The sequence below is a fragment of the Patella vulgata genome, chromosome 3, assembly GCF_932274485.2.
Source record: "Patella vulgata chromosome 3, xgPatVulg1.2, whole genome shotgun sequence".
NCBI lineage: Eukaryota > Metazoa > Mollusca > Gastropoda > Patellidae > Patella > Patella vulgata.
Genome location: NC_065881.2, coordinates 81,109,009 through 81,125,795, shown reverse-complemented (window position 1 = coordinate 81,125,795; position 16,787 = coordinate 81,109,009). Strand labels below are relative to the sequence as shown.

The following is a 16,787-nucleotide window of genomic DNA, read 5'->3' as shown; positions in this document are numbered from 1 at the left end:
TTTGTAAAAGATTTCTTGATTTGGACGATAAGGATAGACTGCTTCACGTTTTCACTGCGAAAGTATGTCGTTCCTGTTTGTGTCAGTATACAGGCCCCAAACACACCTGTAAGAGGACATGTACCATATGTTTTAAAAGACATCATGAGTTAATCCACGATGGTTATGCTGCAATCCAAAATACAACTTTGCAAAACCAATCGTCTGAAACTAGTTCACCTCATAATGATGGTACCCTTGCTTCTCCAAAGGGAAGTAATTCTTTGCCTATGGTAATTAGTGCTACCACTAGTCATAGTAAACATAATCAAACTTATGTCGCACTTCCAGTACTTCAAGCCAAGATAACACATCGAGGTAGATCAACTATTGTTAACATTGGATTCGACAGCTTTTCTGAAAAAAGTTTTGTTACCAAGGATATTGTGGATGAGCTGAAATTACCTACAAGTAAAATAGCCCCTTTAATAGTATCTGGATTTGGTGGATGGAAGACTGAGCTCAAGGAAGCAACGACCATCGATCTAGTTCCAATTCATCAGCAGGAAACATCAAATGGTTCAGTACCTGGACAAAGCTTACGTGTACATGCTATAATCCGCAACGGGGATATTTGTGATCCAATTTCTCCAGTCCACTTACGACCTGATGCTGCTTGCGTGTTTGAAAAGTATCCACTAACGCGTGCTCCATTAGATTGTGATGTCCGTGTCCATGTACTTCTTGGAGCTCAGCATGTTATTTCAAATTTACAAATGGTTACTCAACTTGGAAAAGATGGTCCGTGTGTGATGTCAACACCATTTGGATATACCATAGCTGGAGCATATCGAAGCACCGCACATTTAAAGGTAGGCACGGTCACACCGTGTCTGTTATTATTACCAACTGAACCTCAACCAATCATGGATGAATACGATGATATAGGAGAGGAATTACCATTTACTTCTAATGAAACAGAAGTGTCTAAATTAAATACCCTATTTGAACACCATATGTCACTGGAGTCTTGGGGTCTCGAAACAACTTCGTCCTTATTAACAAACGACGAGGCGCTTGCTGAACAGAAGTTTCAAGAAAACGTCATGTATGATCATGTCAGCAAACAGTATGAAGTAGCTTTACCATTTCGAGATAATAGTCCACCTTTATCTGATAGCTACAACATAGTCCTCAAGATGATGTTAAGGACTGAGAAACAACTCCTGAAAAATCCCGAAAAGTTGAAACGATATAATGAAGCCATGAACGACTATATTAAACTTGGATTTGCTAAGGAGTTAAGTGAAAATGAATTGAAAAGGGCACTTAGTGAAGAGCATGTATTTCTTCCCCATCACCCAGTCCTAAAAGATTCAATATCAACAGCATTACGAGTTGTATTTAACGCATCTCACAAATCGGGAGCCAACAAGCTTTCACTGAATGATGTACTACTTCCTGGTCCTAAACTACAACCAGACCTATGTCAAATATTACTTCGGTTCCGTTCGAATCGTATTGCAGTTTCTGGTGATGTGTCCAAGATGTTTCTTATGACTAGGTTGTCTCCGTCACATTGGAAGTACCAACTTTATCTGTGGAGAGGTGGTGACGTCACAATATCACCAAGAGTATACTCAATGGTAACACTGATGTTTGGAGTTACTTCATCGCCGTTCCTCGCCATCAGATCAATGAGACATCATCTTGATCAATACGAAACGGAATATCCTTATCTGGTCGAGGAAATTAGGAAGAATATGTATGTCGACGACTTCCTCTTTGGAGGCGATGACGAAGCCAAAGTCAAGAAGCACTGCCACGATGCTATTAGTATCCTTGCCGATGGTGGTTGGGAGTTAAGAAAGTTTTCGTCTAATTCTTGTTCCATTTTAGAATCCTTGTCTCCAGATCAACGAATGCCCAACTCTTTAGTGAGTTTTGATGACGATCTTAAGCTGGAAGCCGGAATTTCGACCACCCTGGGCGTCATATGGGATACCAAGGAGGACACTTTGGAGTTAAAAGTTTCTGAAGCATTACTCACGCCTGCCAAGAAAGTAACCAAGAGGACAATTGTTAGTAGATTCTCTTCCATTTATGATGTTTTCGGATTCGTATGTCCCTTTACTTTAAAAATGAAGATCGTCGTACAGAATCTGTGGAAACAGAAATACGACTGGGACGATCGTGTTTCTGAACAAGTAGAAAGGGAATACAGGTCATGGGAACGTGAATTGGCTGACTTGCAGAAGATCCGTCTACCACGCTGGAATCAACTGTCACCTAAAGTTGTAGAAACACAGTTATGTGGATTTTCTGATGCGTCATCCTCTGCTTTAGGATGTGTCGTCTACTTAAGAGTTGTTGACTCTGTAGGAGGGGTAACAATTACTTACCTCATGGCTAAAAGCAAAGAAAGTTGCGCCAGTAAAAGCAGTAACAGTCGCTAGACTCGAATTGGTTGCTGCTGAATTATTATCCAAGGTTATCGGATTCGTACGCGAGTCATTGGAGATCAAACCGGAAATCTATTTATGGACTGACAGCTCTATTGTTCTTGCATGGATATCTCGACCCAGTTATGACTGGAAAATTTACGTAAGAAATCGTGTTCAGAAAATACAGGAGCTGACATCTGATGCTACATGGTACCATATTCCGGGTGTTGAAAACCCAGCAGATGTCCACTCCCGAGGATCCAGTCTTAATGATCTAGTACAGAACACACTTTATTGGTTCGGACCAAGTTGGTTACAACAACCAGTCAACTGTTGGCCATCGTCTCCTCCACCAGAACCAACAGACGAAGAGATAATTGTAGAAGAAGTCAAAAGTACTGCATGCACATCGCTTCCTTCGTCAATAAATTATTCATTTATATTGGACCGTACAAATGATTATCAACGGTGTCTACATTACGCTGGTTACATTCGCCGATGGTTCAATGTAACCAAAAATAGGACTAAGAATGGTATTAATCCAAAACCGGAAACAGAAGTGTTAGATGAACCAGTACCCTTGACTACTTCAGAGTTAAAAGATGCTGAGGATGGATTACTTCGTGTAACTCAATGGTATCATTTCCCAGCAGAATATAAGGCTCTCAGTGAAGGAAAGTCTGTCCCACGTGAAAGTCGCCTCTTAAAGTATAAGCCTATGTGGAATAGTGAAAGAAGACTTATAGTCGCGAATGGTCGTCTGACATTTTCACATCTCCACCCCGAGATGAAGCATCCGGTGATATTGCCATCAAAGGATCGTTTAGTAGAACTCTTGATTTTATATCATCATCGCCGTCGTGCTCATACTCCACAGGACCACACAGTGAATCTACTAAGGCAAAAATATGCCATTTTACAATGTAGACAAGCAGTAAGAAGAGTCCTGTCCAGCTGTCTGGAATGTAAACATTATAACGCTCCCCAAGTACAACAAGAAATGGGAGATTTGCCTGAATCAAGAGTTTCTTCCATTGCCGCACCATTTAGTACCATAGGACTAGATTATACAGGTGCGCTGAAAGTGAAGGCTCCTGGTGGAAAGAAAATCAAAGCGTATATATTTATTGCCACTTGTGCTAAAACCAGAATGTGTCATTTAGAATTGACTACTGGGATGAGGACTGAAGATACAATTGGAGCCCTTAGGCGTATTGTTAATCGTCGTGGTCTTCCTCGGAAAATAATTTCTGACAACGCCAAATATTTTATCAAGTGCTCACAGATTGTCAAACCAGCCCTACAGTCCTATACAAGCTCAGAAGGTATCGATTGGGAATTCATAGTCGAGAGAGCTCCACATAGAGGTGCATTCTGGGAACGTCTTATTCGCTCTACCAAAGAACCTCTTAGAAAAGTCATCGGCAACGCAATGTTGTCTTGGGAACAAACGATCACGCTTTTGTCAGATGTAGAGCGTCATCTTAATTCTAGACCTCTTACATATACCGGATCAGATCCCAATAACCCATTGCCCTTGACCCCAGCTCATTTGTGTCTTGGGAGATCTTTAGAACAGGCCAAGGAGTCATCATCACAGATAAAATCTCTAGACGCAAGTTACCATCAGCAACGGACTGTTCTTCAGAGTTTTTGGAGACGTTGGGAGAGAGAATACATTCCAACTTTATTGACACGTCAAAAATGGTTGATCGAAAAAGAACCATTACATGAAAATGATGTAGTTCTGATCACGGAGGAGAACACCCGAAGACCGCAGTGGAAGCTTGGTCGCATAATCGAAGGCATCCGAAGTCGTGATGGTATCATTCGGACATATCGACTACAGACTGCCAAGGGAGAACTAAACAGGCCTGTCCAAAGACTGCGATTGTGGGAGAAAGCTGATAGTGTCGAGATTAACCCTAATCAAGTCCTTGATGAACCAGAACCTGTATCTCCCAGTTATCTTTCAATCGACGAACAGTTAGATACTACAAGTATTACTCCATCAAGTCAACCCGTACAAAAGTATTTAGATCCCCAGGAGGATCTAAGGGGGGAGTGTAACCGCGTTGTGGTTGATAAAACTAAAACAACAGATAAACCCACTGTTGTACAAACATCACGTTATGGTCGGCAAATAAATACACCTACTCGTTTTCCATAAGTTTATTTCATGTACATGTCCCTTTAACTTTGTCACTTTAATTGTAGTTATATTGTGTACATGAGTCATCGGTCTTTTATCCAATCAGCGATCGCGCTAGCGATCAGCTGACTAGAAACGGATGTCTTGGAAAAACTTCTAGAATGCACGTGTGTGAGAAAATTCCCTGCACGAGGCAACTTTATTTCACCATCGGGAAATAAAATAAAACTGATTTTAATTCGGCATCATATGGTAAGATTTAGCCTAATATTATAACGGATCTATGACTCAAAAGTAACGATGTTTTTATGTTTATTATATTGTTCAAAATGTCATTCGCATTTGCCTAGTACGGCACTACACTAGTCTAAGTTTAAAGTGACCGTGCCTCGATTTATTTTATTGTCATTTTTTATGGACATAAGTTAATTATTGTCAATCAACCATAAATCATTTTAAATGTTTAATGTTATGGATAGTAGTTTATTATACATTATAGTCGTTATATCGTACTTCATTTTGTTTTCAGATTGAAACGCACGCAAGTGACGTACCATATAACGTAACTTTCGTCTACCTACTTCGCTCCACTTTGTATGTACGCTTGTATGCAGTACAACCATTTGTTGACTATAAATTATTGTATTGATGGTAATTAAAAGGACTCATTGAACTTGATAATATTGTTGTATTCTGTGGATTACATCACGTCAAGGGGACTTTTCATGCAGTATTTGTGGTAAATGGTGGATGTGACGGTAGCTGTTGCAATCTTTGAAGCTAAAAAAGACTGTTTCTGTGGAGACATTTATTAGTTAAAATAATAATTAAGGAAGTTGTAAGATACACACACGTTTATTCAGATCTACTGTGCAAGAACCCTGCCTTATTCCTGGCAGTAGATTTATACACAACGGACACATAAATTCGCCATTTTCTTCATATTTACTGACATAGTCACTTAGACAACTCTCACAAAATGAATGAAAACAGTCCAAGATTTTAGGCTTCTTGAAGTCGTTTAAACAAATACTACAGTTCAGACGATCATTTTTCTCCGCCATATTGCTTTCACCGTCTGCGCGTCTTTAACAAGGATATTATTATGTCACCATACCCCCAGTGATATATGTGTCACGTGATTTCAATGTATGTGTTATTTATTGACTGTGGCTCTATTCAGTATATACATGTATAGTCACGTTGTAAATATGTGTCACGTGATTTCAATATATAGAATATGTAGGTTAGTATGTGGCGCTATTCAGTGTATACAGTAAATACGTAGCGATTTGAAAATCTGTCCCAAAACCTCTTCTAAATGTTGGAACGTGCTAGCTATGTCTCATACTCCTCGCAGTGTTCCGTTTGATTAGAGCTAATCCCACTACTCACTGCCAGATTGAGGGAACATTCTTGTCCTAAATTATGATTGATTGATAGTCCCATTAACAACCAATCGCTGACTGCGTTACAAAGGCATTACCTTTAAAAGTGTGCGTCAAATTATGCCACCTGTGTTTACATAACTTTACGTCATGGCTGCACGTTTTTTCATGCTCAATTAACCAGCGCATAGCAGGATATTGCAGTAAAACTAATTGCGTGACAAACGAGGCTATCGGGATTGACATAAAGTAAACACCACTGTATGGAAACGAACAGACTTTCACCGTTTTTAATACCTTAAATCTTTGTCCAAAGTTTTATGGAAGACCCAAGATTAAACGAAGGACTGTCATGTTACTGTGCTTAAATGATAGATTTGATTGAACTAGAAGAATAGACACACTTCCTCAAAAGCTCAATTATTAGAAGCCAATCCAGCAATGGCTAGAGAGGGATTTCGAGGGCGAGGGAGCGAGAACACGAGGAAACAGGAGGAGAATACGAGGATCTCGCTCCGAGATTGCTTTCACCTCGACTTCTCGCACTCGACGTAGTTTCCCCTTGTCAGTGGTACAGGGCGGAGGGCTTAGCAAGGACAGCTGTCTAGTTGCTCGGATGGGACGAAAAACCGAGGCTATGAATTGGCGTGCACGTAATTAGCAGTTTGAATTCGATATAAGCAGAGGCCTTGGTGCCGCTGCCCGGGTACAATTTTCCTCATAGCACACTTTATGGCGTATGTCCGTCTTCATTAGCCCTATCGCAGCAGAACAGTAGGACGTTGAACCCTATTTCATTTCATTTCATCAAAGTTCATCGGACATTTTCTGGCTGGGTTTACCCATGTCAGTTGTGAAGGAAGGATGGAATAAAAAAGACCTAAGTTCTGTGTGCGGATTCGAAATGAAGTAGGGGCCGCTGTGACTCAGTGCGTAGTCGGGACTTTTCTGGCGAGGTACCCCCTTGTCAGTGGTGTAGGACGGAAGGCAGAGGGACAGCATGTCGTTCGGATGGCATGAAAAACCGAGGTTCCGTGTAAACATTGGCGTGGTGGTGGTGTGTGTGTGTGTGTTTGTGTGTGTGTGTGGGGGGGGGGGGGTACTCTGTTTCGATCCCCCGCTTATATGTGACATGGAGTAGGGATTCCCTGACAACTCATCCCAAAGACAACTCATCCCAGACAACTCATCCCACTTTTAAAGACAACTCATCCCAAGTCAAAAGACAACTCATCCCAAGTCAAAAGACAATTCATCCCAACTTTTAAAACACCCGACTCATTCCAAGTTACAAATAAATACCACAAATAATCACTAATATATGAATTTATTACATCAACAATTTATTAAATTATACATTTATGTATGAATTTATTACATCGACAATTTATTAAATTATACATTTATGTATGAATTTATCACATCAACAATTTATTAAATAATACATTTATGTATGAATTTATTACATCAACAATTTATTAAATAATACATTTTATTATAACCTCAACAATATCATCAACTAATACATTTTATTAGGCCAGTCATTTAGTAATTTAGTCTGTCAGTTTGTCGTTCAGTCAGTCATTTATTACGTAAGTCTGTCCTTCAGTTCGGTCCATATATCCCCCCACATCTTTTTAGTAGCTGGTTGGTGCTTATTTCCTGACTGGTATATAAATTCCAAAGTTGAAATAACTTGCTTTGTGTAGTTCGTGATTGTTTTTTCTGGTGTCTTCTTAATTTTCCTTCTGAGACCATTTTCATTTGTGTCGGTAGCTGCGCTGCTTCTTTATACAACAAAGATATCAGTAGATAAAACTGTAAATTCCCTTTTCTGGCCTTTTGGTTGATTCGATTATGCCATCCCTCGACATCATTATTGGTTCGGATTGTCCTGCCAAACACGCTCCATGTTGGGATGGTCCATATATTACTGGTCAGCCAATTATCCATTATGTATTTCATAACCACTTTAATTTGATCGGTTGTGGCCTTTTCTTCTAATTTATTGAATGTTGGCAATATATGTTCAGCGGGTAGGAATGGCAAGGCAAGGACTTTTCTAAAAAACTTATATACAGCATCTTTCTGGCTGTAAGCAGTCTACAAAAATATAAAAAACTAATTGTGAATAAAACATAGACTAATTGTGAGTAATACCAGACAGTTGTGAATAATATCAAATAATAATATCGTTTTCAAATACTCAATTATTTCAAAAGTAACATACCTGAAGTCCGTTTTCTTGGATCTTTCTCCAAACCGCCTGACCCCAATGGAACGTACAGCCATGTATACTTGGGTTGTCGAAAACTGACCTTAAAGCCTGCCAGATCCCTGCCTCAAAATCTGCAACAAAAGCCATCTTTTGTGTGTATGTCTTTCTGTAAAAACACCTGGCTCGAAGAGTGTCATAGGTGCCTTTACTTTCAACTAAAAATATAATATAATTTCAAAATATAATACAATGTTTAATTTCAAAATATAATACAATGTTTAATATAATACAAAGGTGCCTATAATATGTAATGAAATTTAATATGTCAAAATATAATAAATGTTTACCTCAGCCTGGATCTTGACTGCTGTCAATATTCCTGGTTTGGCGGCGTGGGAGTGCTCTGTGTTGGCGTTGTACGTCCCGGCTCGTTCCTTTATAATAACTGGACAGAGGGTTGTTTTGTTGCGAATACTACACCGCCATTCAGTACTGCCCTTGTTCTGCCTTTTCATGGTAAAGGTGTGTCCGTCACTGGACACAAGCTTCCTTTTCCCTCGTTCGGTACCATTATCCACGACCTTGTATGTCACTATTGCTTCTGTTGTTGATAAATCGTCGCCTATGGACTCATCCGTCAATGAACTGTTCATAATAAAAATACAATAAAAACTGAATGTTAACAATATAAAAAAACTTGTATAGATTATGATATAGGATAAGGATAATACTAAAACTTGTTCTGGATGTGATAAACTATGCTTGTACTTACTTTTCCTGGATATTTTCTGGCATATCGACATCAGGACAAACGGATAAATGGAATGTAGTCTGATCAACAGGTAAAGACAGTACAATAGTGTTGAGTTTTGAATTGAGTATACAATAGTGTTGAGTTTTTAATTTAGTACAATAGTGTTGAATTTAATACAATAGCTTTGAATTTAAAAAACAACATTAAAGTCTTACCAGTATTACATGTCCTATGCTGCCATCGTTCACACCCGTCACACTGAACAGCCTCCTGTCTTGGGCGAACTACTGACTCACAAACTATACAGCTTTTTTTTTTTAGAATCTTTTATTATATACAAATTGTTGAATATACAATAATTACAAATATATAATAAGTTTTAATATATAATAAGTACAAGTATATAATAAATATAAATATATAATATATTACATTAAAATTTGTGCAGTCCGGTTTTATTCGGCAGACTATACTAGGTGTCAGTCGTATGTATCTTTGAGAGACTGGATGATGTCGATGAATACTGTAACCGGATGTTTTTATTTCACTGGTGAACAGGTAACGGTTTTCTTATTATGTTATCTATATTAATGTCTTTATTATTCTGATAAGAGTTGATTAGTATATTGTTTTGTTCATAGATTCTTTCATTCTACATGTCCTGTGTCTTATTTATAATTATTGTAGGTTAGAAATAGCATGTGACTTCGATCGTGGTCAGTGGGTGACTGGGTCAGTGTTACACTACTAGGGCAGTTGGGGGTTATCTGTGTTTGTTGTTAGATTATACATAGCTATAGTGGCATTTAAATCTTTGAGAAATTGTTGCGTCAATTCTGTGTTTATTTTGTTGTTTATGCTATTGTTTGGTTTGATTTTACATTTATATTCCCACAATGTTTTCAGGTAATACAGTATTCCACAAATTAAAATTGGTGATGTTACATCATGGAACAGTAGTGTGTATTTATTAAATTCAAAATGATTATTTGTGGAGAATTCTTTTAGGTAGGTTTGGACGTTTTGTTTATAGAGTTTTATTGTCTCACATTGTAGGAAGATATGTGTAAATGTTTCCTCATGTTTCATGCATAGGCTGCATTTATTGTTACTACATAGATTTCTCTCGTATAATATTTGTTTTGTAGGCAGTGCTTGATGTGTTACGAAAATGACGAGGTCAAAATCGAAAAGGGTATAAGGCATACTAGCAAGTTGTTGCCATATTTTAAAGAAGTCTATTGTTGGATATTTGTACATAATACTTGGTTTATTAAAGTCTAATTTGTTTATTTCATTGTAGATATGTTTTAATTTTGTGGTGTCTGAAAGATTTATTTTATCGCGGTAGTGAAGGTAAATAGTTTTTATGTTTTTATAAATTTGTGGTGTATTTACTGTATGTGATAGTTTTTTGGATGCTAACCATGGCAATATTCCTTTAAGTGTATACCCAAACCAATACGCAAACAGATTAATCCATGGGTTTATGTTATTTTTCATGATTATAATTCGTTGGAGTGCCATTGCCCTTATTTTATTTTCTATGTTAGGCACATTTAGACCACCCTTTTTGAATGGTTGGTGTAGTGACATTCTTTTGATAGTTTCTGGTGTGTCTTGGTAGATAAATCTAAATATTTCCTTATTTATAGATTTTATAATGTGTTTTGGTGGCGTGATAATTCGGCATGTGTACCAGAGTTTACTGAGTATGTAAGTATTTAATACTAAAAGTCTATCTTTTATTTTTAGTTTGTATTTATCCATTTATCTATTAATTTGCTTAGTTTTGCCAGTATAGGTAGCCAGTTTTTTTCAACATTGTTGTGACCAAACCATATTCCTAGGAGTTTTATTTGTGTTTTTATATTTATTTGTGGAATATCGTTTCTATGTATAGTAATATTATTTATTTTTATTATTTCAGTTTTTGATGGATTTAGTTCTGATCCAGAGGCAGAGCCAAAAGATTCTATGTCTTCTATAAGGTAGGTATATGATGTACTGTTTGTTATAATTGATGATAGATCATCTGCATGTTGAAATAGTTTTATTTCTTCAGAAGTGTTTGGGATATGGATTCCTTTTATGCAATTGTTCTGATTTATTTGTACCGCAACAGGATTTATGGCAAGACAGTATATTAACATTGATAGACAACACCCCTGCCTTATTCCTCTTGTTACATTAATCTCCCTTGTAAATGAGCCATTTACCTGCACCCTACTGACAATGTTTATATAGATTATTGTAATCCATCTTACAATGAACTCTGGGAAGTTGTATTTTTGTAATAGCTTTATAATGTAGTTATGTTCTATCATGTCAAAGGCTTTCATTTGATCAAAACTCAGTAGTAATCCTGGTATATTTTTTTCTTCCATGTATGTAATAATACTGTGAATTGACATTAGGTTATTTAGTATAGATTTTCCTTCCCCAGCCCCCGTTTGCAGTGGAGATATTATGCTATTTAACATTGGTGTTAATCTATTGGCCAAAATTTTTGTTAATATTTTGTAGTCCTGACATAATAAGACTTATAGGTCTGTAGTTTTTCAAATAGTTTGAGTTGCCTTTTCCTTTATAACTGATATTAATTATTGCCTCTTTCATTGTAGGTGTGAGTTCACCCTTCAGATAAATGTTGTTCAACACCTCTACAAAGTCATCACCTATTATGTTCCAGAAAGTTAGATAAAAGGATTTTGATAGGCCATCTATGCCTGGAGACTTGTTATTTTTAAATTGTTTTAGGGCACTTAGCGCTTCTTCATTTGTTATCAAATGTGATATTTGTTCTCTATCTTCAAGTGTAATTTTTGATAGGTTATTTTTGTTTAGATATGTATCTATTGTATAGGGATTTATGTTTTGAGATGTATATAGATTTGTATAATATTCATGTATGGTTTTTAGTATATCTTGTTTAGTTGTATGTATCTCCCCATGATTATTTTGAAGTTGTGTTATCTTTTTATTACATGCATTCTTTTCTTCGGCTATTTTGAAAATATCAATATTTGAGTTGTCAGTGATATTTATATCTAATTTTGACCGAATAATATATCCTTCATTTTTATAGTCTTCAATGTGGGTGATGTCATTTTTAATTTTGTTAATTTTATTTTGATCTGGCTTCTGGGTTTGTTCTTCATCTTCTAGACAGCTGTAGAGAAGTTTTAATTTTGATTGTTTGATTTTTGATATGGCTATACAGAAGGTTTTTGTGATTGATTGAATTTCTTGTTTCCCTTTGTCCCACCATTCATTACTGTGTCTGAAATTCGTTTTCTCCTTTTGCCAGAATTCCCAAAATTTTGTTATGGTTGATTTATAATTGTTGTTTGTGAGTACTGAATTGTTAAATTTCCAAAATCCTCTTCCCCATCTATAGCTGTCTAGATTGATTTTCAAAGATAAAATTTTGTGATCTGATTTTGTATTTGGATGGTGATTTAAATGTGTAACACTAGTTAGTAGGTTATTAGATATGTATGCTCTCTCAATTCGATTAGCACTACCTCTTGTATTGGACCATGTATATAATATCTTGTCTGGAAATTTATTCCTGAAAACATCTGATATTTCTATTATTTTTGTGATATTGATAAGTAAGTCAATAACTATCTGGGAGTAGTAGGTATCATTTTTGGAATCAATCTTATTTTCTGTTACATTGAAATCACCAATTAAAATGTAGTATTCTTTCTCATTATAGATATTTATTATATGATTGTGTAAACTTTGAAAGAAATTTTGTTTTTCTTTAGTTGAACCAGGAGGGCCATATATATTCATTACATTGGTTGTTTTATCGTTAATGTATAATGATATATGTTGGTACCTTCCTTGTAGTAAGTTTGGATATGTATGTTCTTTAAATTCAATGTCATTTCGGATAAGCATGCTTGTTCCCAGATAGTTATTATCAATAGTATTTGATATAATTTTATAGTTACCATCTTGATATATCTTGGATTCATTTATAATTTTAGTATTTGACACTGTTTCTTGTAAACAGAGTATCTCTGGGTAGCTGAATTTATCTGTTAAGATGTTTATTTTTTCATCAAAGCCTCTTTGAATATTAGAGGATATAATATGCATAATTAGTGAGATAATCAAGATTTTCACTATAGACATTGTAGAATAATAATTGTATTGTTATATATAAACTTATTCAGTTAATATGATTTCACAATTGAGTCCAATTCACTTTTTAGTTATTATATCAGTTTTTTCTAGTCAGTCTGTTAAAGACCTCAACTATTGGACTTTTCATTCTTAGTTTTTTATCTGTTACATCTTCATTATTGCTGATATTCCTTTTCTTTGTATTTTTGCTATCTTGGATTTTAACATAGTCTGCACTGGTACACTCAGTTTCCTGTGCTTCTTTGACTGCAACATCATTTTTGTTTATATTAAAATCCATTAATGTATCAATAATTTTATGGTCGTCTTTATTCACATCATTATTTGGATCAAATGTGTCAGAGTGGGTTTGTTTCAACTCTGTTTCATCATTTTCTGTTGTAGAATTCTCCTGAGGAGAGTATTCCAGATTTAGATCCATTTTGGGAGTTATAGGTAGCTCATCTATATTTCTGTATGGATCAGGAGTTATAGGTAGCTCTGTAGATGGAGAGGATTGCAGGGGTGGAAAATCCTCTGGGATGGGTGAGAAGTTAGATTTATTTGTACGTTTGTCAGGCAAGGGACAATCCCTTCCTAGGTGGCCCTGTTCTCCGCAGTTGAAACAAATCTTATTATATCTGATCTGCCCTTCGTATTTAACGCCTACTCTTAGGCCTTTTATGAAAATATGGGATGGGATAGGCTTGAACACGCGTTTGACATGAATGATTCTCACCCCACTTTCTATTGTTGGAAAATTTTTGTAGCATGGCCTCTCACATCTGATGACATCGGCATAGTTTGATATTTTTCGTGCAATGTCCTTATTATCTATTTCATAGAATAGATTATAGATAACTATCGGGATAGAGTCTACTGGGTATTCCCAGATAGCTTTGATGGTGCCTTTCGACTCATATTCCAGATCATTGATGGTAAATGATTCAAAGAGTCCAACAAAGATATCTTTAGATTGTTGAGAGTCAACTGTCAGATAGAAATTCCCATTTCCTATATTCTGAAGACATTTAATATATTTTATATCAAAATTATCATGGGCTAGGATAAATGTTAAAAGTTCAACTGATGACAATTTTGTCTCACCATATACTGGAGATATAAGTATTGTATTCTCTCTATTGAGTTCATTTGTCACACTAACACCTTCAGGTCCCACAGTTGTTTTTGTAGCCCTTATATTTTGCATGGCTTTTGTTTATATAGTTTTGTTTATAATTTTTTTTTTTTTTTTTTATTTCACTTTTATATACGACGCAAATATACACTATAGTACAGTTTAGAGAAGAGTCACGACCAAGTTATCACTATTGTTCTTCTTGGCCGCCATATTGGCTCTTCAGCTCTCGGTTATTGTAAGCAACACAAACTTCAATTATCCTCTATCGATCCTTCACAGGACGCCAGATTCGTTTTGATATTTATCACATTTTAGTTCATATGTAAAACTCTATACATTGTTTCAGATGATATATATATCTTTACTTTAGTCTTACACATAAGGTCCATGACCCAACACATAGGGAGAATGACATCAGACATTTTGAAAAATGATACAGAAATATTTGATTTCAGTATTTTTATACAATACCCCAGCTTTGACACTTACTCAAACCATTGTAATTAGCATTATGATATTTGTCTTTGATGTGCTTCACCAATTTAATTAGTTTGTAATAGGGGTAAATACTACAACTCAGTTTAGTTAATCGTTGTTTTGTTAATTGATTTTGTTTGAAGTGCTTCATGATGAAAGAATAAAACAAACACATCTACCAATGTGTTAAAACAACAAAGTACTAAAACAGTAATACAAACAGTAATCATCAATTTATTACAACAACAATATCAATTTGAATAAAACAAAGAGTAATCACCAATTTGATTAAAACAACAATATCAATTTGATTAAGATAACAAATTCTGATTGGTTATGGTCTGGTTGGTCTTCAAAGATAGCAATTGTATTGAAACAAATATCACTTATAAGTTATATTTGTTGGGATGAGTTGTCTTTTATAGTGGGATGAGTTGTCTTCTAACTTGGGATGAGTTGTCTTCTAACTTAGGATGAGTTGTCTTGGGATGAATTGTCTTTGGGATGAGTTGTCTGGATACCCTCGTAGGGTCGTCTGTCCAACCTTGTGGGTTTTCTTCAGGTCCTCCCCCCCCCCTAAAAAAACTGTTAATTGCTTGATTTGTCGACTGGACGTTCAACCCAATTCACCCCCCCCCCCCCGTCATTTTATTTTCATTTCGAACGTCAATAAAAACCGATAATAATTGTAACCTTTGTATTAGAAAATAACGTTTTTAAACACATTAATACATAATATAAGTACTAGACTAAAAATAACCACATTAAGTCATACTGTACACACATTAAAATGTCGCACACTAGACTAAGTGAGCACGCAGAAAAGGGTACCTGCATCAAAAAGTATTCAAACCAGCTGTGATGGCAGCATGCTTAGTATTTCACAGAATCAGGGCATGAATAAACTAATAGACTGCAAAATTTCAGAAGCCTCCTTTGCTGTTTTGTCGACATATATTACCATAGACATACCAAAAATATGGGAAAATCAGGTTATTTTAGGCTCACTGCGCACATAATAACTTCTTAACTAGCTTTGGTGGCTAAAGGGTGTTTATGTTTTCGAATTAACGGATGAATAAGTTATGAACATACCAATGTTCATTACCTTTCTATGATGCATTATCAAATTACTCGTAGGATACCCGGCTTTACATGGGCCCAAATTCGCCCGGGGCTCAAATTCGCCAGGGGCCAACATTCGCCCTTAGTCCAAGTTCGCCCGTAGCCCAAATTTGCCAGGGGCCCATATTCTCCCAATGCTCAAATTCGCACGGAACCAAAATTCGCCCGAGGCACAATTCGTTCGTGGTGTAGGGGCTAACGGAAAAACAGAAAGAATTCACCGATGGCTTAATGATACGATTGCCAAATATGTAAATAACAATCATACTGATTGGGACACCTTCTTGTCGGGTATTCTGTTAGGGTGTCGCACTTCTATTCAAGATACTACTAAATATATTCTGTTTCTTTTAATGTATGGTAGAGACCCTGTCTTGCCCATGGATACTTTACTAAAACCTAAACTAAAGTATATGGGAGAGGACTATGTTCCCACCATGCTTCAACGAATTCACAACGCGTATGTGGATGTGAAGGACAATACACACGAAAGTCGCAAAAATAATAAACGATTATATAATGCTCGCGCGCATAACACAACGTTCGCGATTGGTGATCCGGTTTATTTTTATGATACAGCAACCAAGTTACATAAGTCTTCAAAATTAACTAATCATTGGCAACCATACTATTGCGTCACCTGTAAATTTTAAAATCAAACACCAACAAACCGGAATCACAAAATTAGTCCATGCGGACAAATTACGACTGGTACACCACGAAAATACTTGGGATGCAGAGCGCGATGCATTTGAAAGTATTTTAAGCAAGTATGACAAATCTTGTAAAAACGAGGCTATCCCCTCTGCGCATACCCAACCTATGCGTACCTGCAGAGTAGTCAACCCAACAAGTTTAAAGGACAATATTGGTGCCAGTCATTATCACATATGTGATAGAACTAATTAAACACATTCCAAATATAATTTTAACTCAGAGATCATTGCTACGATAGCTGAGTTATACAGG

At 36.2% G+C, this 16,787-nt stretch overlaps 1 long non-coding RNA gene across 1 annotated transcript; it reads left to right on the top strand.

The window, feature by feature from the left end:
* Positions 1–9,438: 9,438 nt before the first annotated feature.
* Positions 9,439–11,797, top strand: LOC126816121 (uncharacterized). The gene is made up of 6 exons (XR_007678243.2): positions 9,439–9,493; positions 9,842–9,943; positions 10,239–10,291; positions 10,591–10,651; positions 10,866–10,926; positions 11,560–11,797. It is a non-coding gene; the product is annotated as an uncharacterized LOC126816121 (long non-coding RNA).
* Positions 11,798–16,787: the final 4,990 nt, after the last annotated feature.